The sequence below is a fragment of the Podarcis vaucheri genome, assembly GCF_965113315.1.
Source record: "Podarcis vaucheri genome assembly, chromosome: 6".
Lineage (NCBI taxonomy): Eukaryota > Metazoa > Chordata > Lepidosauria > Squamata > Lacertidae > Podarcis > Podarcis vaucheri.
This window is the reverse complement of record NC_138764.1, coordinates 73,539,160-73,545,571: the sequence shown is the minus strand read 5'-3', so window position 1 is coordinate 73,545,571 and position 6,412 is coordinate 73,539,160.

Here is a 6,412-nt window from a genome sequence, read left to right as displayed (position 1 = left end):
TCCTATGCCACAAAGTGGTTGCATCTCTTTCCCATATATTTGTTCTTTTTCTTGCTGGAGGTGCCACCAAGATTTCTCCTCTAAAATAGCATGACATTTATGCAATTGCATCAGAGCACTTTTGCAAAACAGGATGTAAATCGCACAACAGTACTACCTTAGTTATCTCTCATAATCACTGTGATAATTTCATTTTAGTAGACTTTTTTTTTAAGAAGGTCTTCACATTGGATGGTTCAATGTTTTCATCTGAGAATCTCAACAAAGTCTCCATAATGGAAAATGGTTGTTACGTCTTTATATAAGCTGTGAGTTTAGTGCTTTCCCCACAGAATGCACAAGAGATTTGCTATGATGATGTACAAATAGTATCTTAGCTCCAACTGCTGATCACAAAAGAAAAGCAAAAGTGCTGAAGGCAAGAATGATAAGACCAAGCTATACACTCCACTCACCCCCCTCAGATTAACCTGAGATTAGCATAATTGCTGGTTGGGAAATATTGGGTGCTGATAGCTCTGCAGAAGACTAGACTAGGAAATAAATCTTTTAAAGCAGTGTAATAAAACTCACTTGCTGGTGAAAGATAATAATTTTATTGCCTCTCTGTGATACAAGTACAAGGCCATCAAAGCTTTATGGTTTGCATTTGTTGGAAGGCAGCTATCAACACGCCACACACCTTAACTAAGGCCGTATCCGCAGCATACACTAAAAGCACTATTGTATCACTTAAACAGCTATGCTTTGGCCCAAAGAATGCTGGGAATTGTAGTTTTTATGGGTGCTGAGAGTCCTTAGGAGAACCCTATTCCACTCAAAGAGGTACAACTTCCAGAGTGGTTTAACAATTAACCTCCCTTCTCTGGGAACTCTGAGAACTGTGGCTCTGTGTTATGGTTCTTCTGTCAAAGGAAGGTTTTCAATCCATTGGTGGGATCCTGCTGGAGGAAGAAGATGAGATGATTCTGCACACTCTTCTTCCCACTGTGGTGCTCAGATATCCTGCCTACACTGTTCCAGAGAGTCTCAACTCTCTGGAGCAAAATTTCGAAGGGTGCAAGGCACTATGGGGGAGGTGGGGAGTGGTGGGAGCAAAGTCTGGATCGAAGCCATACTCTGTTCCAACGTTTGGAAATCTAACACATTTGGAAATGTCGGACTTCTGACATGGTAGAAGTTTGCAAAATTATCCTTGGCATGGAGAAAGTGTCTAAGAGAAAAGTTTTTCTCCTTCTCTCTTTATGCTAGAACTTCTGGATATTCAGTGGAGCTGAGCAGTGGAAGATTCAGGACAGAGAAAAGAAAGTAATACTTCACTCCGTACCTAGTTGAACCGTGGAACTCTCTCCCACAGGAGGCAGGGATGGCTACTGTGGCGTTCGTACGGAGCCCCCGGTCGTCTCACGGACTATTGACCCGTACACCACTAATCCGCTGCCACCAACCAGGTCCTCCCTGGTAAAATCACTTCAGTCTCAGCTAGCTTTTCAATTCATAAAGAAGAGTGTATTTTATTTCAGACTTAAAACAAAACTATTACAGCATTCCAAACAGTGTTCCTCTTTACTTTCTTAGTCTTATGTTCCTCTCTCTATCTCTGCTACCACCCCACACTCAAGGACCAACTGCCCTGTCTCTCTATTACCAACTGCCTTTCCCCACCAGCCAACCCACTCAAACCAACCAACTACCCACCCACAACTCCCAACAAACTAACCCCCAGAACTCGTCCCAGAACTCCTTTATAGACCCACTGACTCCACCCCCCTGGGTCCTGTCGGTGCAACCTATTTAACTATTTCCCCTCCAGCACTCTCTCATATATGGTAACGTCACAGCTACAAACCTAGATGGCTTTAAAAGAAGATTGGGGAAAAAAATGTGGAGGATGGGGCTGGCCCATGACTAGCAGCCATGTTGGCTATGTTTGTACTCCACTGTCAGAAGCAGCAAGGCTCTGAATATCCATTGCTTGAAATCACAGGTGCGCAAGTGCTTTTGCACTCATGTCCTGCTTTCAGGTTTCTCCCAGGCATCTGGTTGGCCACAGTGAGAACAGGAAGCTAGACTAGATGACCCACTGGCTTCATCCAGCAGGATTGTCTTATATTATTATCCCTTCGCCATCCTTTTACCCTCAAAGTAACCCAGTGGTAGATTTGGATGGTTCAGGATTACATTGTGAGTTTGGTTGCCCAACAAGGATTTGAACCTGAATCTTCTCAGTCTTATTTTAACACTAATTCATCTTGGTTACAGAACCAAGGTGATTGGTCTAGTGTAATATAATGGCAGATATTATTATTATTATTATTATTATTATTATTATTGATGATGCCCATTTTATAGCACTTTAAAATGCTCTTAATATACATTTATCAGCAATGCACCACAAGCCAAAGTAAAGCTGCCTGTTGATTGAGGTGACTTTTTTATTTATTTGTTTAAATTCTGATTTACTGTTGTTACAGTTAATCCCTTAAACATTACGGCTTTCAGTCCTTTAGAAATGTCTGTGCTAACTATAGGTGTTCCTTTCTGTCCCTATAAAAGCCTAATCCTTTTGAAAGGCCTGCTAAGCTCTTAGCCTCAACAATAACCCATGGCAATGACTTCTGAAGCTTAATTTTGCATTGGGTGTATAACCAAAAGGTCTGTTGCTTCATCAATGCTAATGGAGAGTTATGAGGTTGTTATTATTATTATTATGTCCTTTGTTGGTGGCAGGGTGACAGTACTGAAGGATTCCTTCCAACGGACAGAGTTTTCTGCATGCATGGAAAATTGCTTAAGAAGAGCACATTGGAGAGGAAAGTTTGCTAAAAAATGGAGGAGAAAGACTTTTGACAGATTTATCATTTCAGAGGTTAATTGCAGTCAGGAACCTTTCATTAAAATAATGCTATGTTAACCGTCTGCAGTCAACTGTTAAAAAAAAAATAAACAAGAAAATTCCCCTCCCATTCTGCCTGCGGGACGGGAGATTGCTGGCAAACCAACCAGTCGCTCAGGTTTATTGGATGAGAAAATTAAATGTAGGGAATAAAAATAAGGGAGGAGACAGCGAGGAAGGGATTGCGAAAGGGGAATCTGCCTGGTTCACGAAAGCACCTGAACCAGACCCCTTCAGCTGTGCCTTTGTTGAATTAAGTACTTTGTTGAATGCTTACACTGGATAATACAGAGAGCTGAGCAGAACGCCAGAATGCCTTAACCCAGGAGAGCTATGGGTCTTAACTGATAAGTCAGGCCTCCTTAGGACATTCACTGTGAAAGGTACCCCAGTGCTTCAGTTACTGGGGTGGGAGATTTGAGAGATTCCTTAACAAAATCCACAAGCTCTGTTTCCTGACTGCACAATTTTAGTCAAATCATGCTTTTCCCAGCAGCCTTATAAAGATAGGGCAGAGGAGGCCTCTAGTTAATGTAGTACAATGTCAGTGCTAATGATGGGACGTGAGAATATTCACTGCAAGAAAATTCTCCGGAGAATATTCTCCCCAAACTGTAAATTCTGTGTCGTCTACACAGCTGCTTTAAATGTACACACCTCATTAATCGAGAATATTCTTGAGAATGCTTCAGAACCAAATATGTAAATTCAGCATATATCTATCTGCATGCACACACACAGAGAGAATGTATTTATCTTCTTTCACTAACAAGCTTGGAGCATCAGCAGGGGCTCCATGGATTGCCTCAAAGTTGTAAAAAGAGAAAAAGCACACTGTCCATGGTACCATAATGGTTTTCATAAGCCGTGGTTTTCTAAGCAAGAATCTAGACAGGAGGGTTTCTTTTAATCAGCTCAGTTATAGCGGCTGTGTTCAGATGTCCCACTCAGCTCAGTCTTTGATCCTCTGAAATAGTTTTATTTCCCCCCAGCTCTAATATATACTCCATTGCATTTCCATATGCTCCAGCTGTTTCCATCTATTGCTTGTTACTGACCCTTGGAGATCACAGATAGATATAGATATAGATATAGATATAGATATAGATATAGATATAGATATAGATATAGATATAGATATAGATATAGATATAGATATAGATATGGTGGTAGTCAGCTAAATTTCAATCGGAGTTGTTGGCATCTGTCTGTCTCAAGAGACAAAGGAGTGAGTCTCTAGGGGTGAAATCAAATCGCTACATTAGTAGCACTGAAGTGACCACCCCAGGGTGCAAGCCTAGGCAGTGTGTATGGAGGTCCTGGGCTGCCCGGACGACAAGACCTCCCTATCAGCCTCACTGATGTGGTCCAAAGGAAAGCAGAGCAATACCTTTGGCACCAGCTTGGCTACAAGAGTTGCCAGAAGGAGGTATATGAGGCACCATGCAGCCATCTTAAAGGTAAAGGGACACCTGACCGTTAGGTCCAGTTGCGGATGACTCTGGGGTTGCAGAGCTCATCTCGCTTTATTGGCCGAGGAAGCCGACATACAGCTTCCAGGTCATGTGGTCAGCATGACTAAGCCACCTCTGGCGAACCAGAGCAGCACACAGAAACGCTGTTTACCTTCCCGCCGGAGCGGTACCTATTTATCTACTTGCATTTTGACGTGCTTTCGAACTGCTAGGTTGGCAGGAGCTGGGACTGAGCAACGGGAGCTCACCCCATCACGAGGATTCAAACCGCCGACCTTCTGATCGGCAAGTCCTAGGCTCTGTGGTTTAACCCACAGTGCCAGCCATCTTAGAGACCCCTAAAATTAATGAACATGACTCATTTGGGTCCATTATTTTCTACAGGGCTATTCTTACTAAATATTCTTACTAAAACTTAGTTGAATATCACCCAATGTCTATTAAGTGTGCATAAGACCGTAGCATCTGGTGTTTTCTTTTTAAATGTAAGCTGAAATTCAAGAAAGGTACCTGGAGCGTGGGTCATTCCCCTCCCCCCAATTTATTTATTTTACTGTATTTTAATATTTTTGATCTGGCAAACTGCTTTGCAGTGGCGTAGCATGGGGGGTGCAGGGGGGCCAGCCGCACCGGGAACAACATCTGGGGGTTAGGGTTAGGGGGCGCAAATCCACGGGTTAGGGGGCGCAAATTACTTGCCTTGCCCCGGGTGCTGACAACCCACGCTACGCCACTGCTGCTTTGAGATCATTTATTAATGCTAAGGAGCATATAAAGCCACAATACATTTTAAAATAAATAAAACTTTACTTTATAATAAAACAAAATAAGTATCCCTTCTCCCTGCCCATCTGTGGCTACATGTTCTTATGACACAAACATATAATGGTTAGGACAGCAAAACTGTTCCCATTAGTCAGAGGGGAAAAAAATTCTAGTAAGAGGACATTTGAAATGAGGGATCTGTGTGTCCAGAAAACCCTGGGATAACAGTTTCCCACATGCAAGCCCTCATTTAATGACGCATTTAGAAATGATGGCGACTCTGCATGCACGAATGCCGTCAGGGTTAGGCCAAAGAGGATTAGAAGTCTGTGCTTTTAAAGATAATCCCAAACGATGTCATCTTTCGACTGAAATGAGTTTCAGATCTGTGCTATTTACTTTGCTCCCGAACTTGTTCCGCAAGCAGCTTCAGATCAGCGCACCTTGCTGCACCTGCCTTGGATAAGGGGCTCAGGTGTCAGGTGGGTGTTGTACAGGGAGGCACCCACCTCATCCAGCCTCCTAACTTCACAAGGCTGGATGGAGCACAACTCCTTCATGGGCCCTGTGACTCACTCCTTGGGAACCTGCCACAGCCCAGCAAATCACAGGCAATCGCAATGATGGTTCAAAAACAAAATGATCGCCACCCATTTGCCACCAGCATAAGGTCTCAGAGACAGGGACTTCCTTTGGAAACAACCCTTGGGAAAGTCCGATTTTCCTTTTTTTTATAAAAAAAAATGACATGCTGACCATGGGTGTAACTAGGATTTTTTTGGGGGGCAGACTTTTGTTAGGGGGGGGCAAAACTTCAGATTTGTATTGATTTGGGGGGGAGAAGCTGGCCCCGTCCTCCCCCCGCTATGCCCATGAAAGTGACCAAGTTGCAAGTTAGCCCTCTAAGCATCTGGGTGCCTCTGATCCTCTGATTCAGTGGGACACGGATGACTTGATGGAGTGTTTTTCTCCTCTCTCTCTCTCTCTCTCTCTCTCTCTCTCTCTCTCTCTCTCCTTTTTCCACCTCCTCTGCCTGCACAGCCGTGGAGAAACCGGAGGCAGAGTCGGAGAGGCAGGAAAAACTGGTTCTGAGCAGGGAGTTGCCCCCGAAAACCCAGGGCGCCTTGGCCCTAGCGTGGAGCTGAATTCAAACTCTTCCCCAGCCCGGGCAACCAAAGAATGGCTGCCTTTGTGCGCAGGCTGGGTCACGTCCCACCCTCGCAGGGTGCCTTTTGCAAGGTGCTGCTAATAGACAAATTACAGCTCCCAGCCTGTC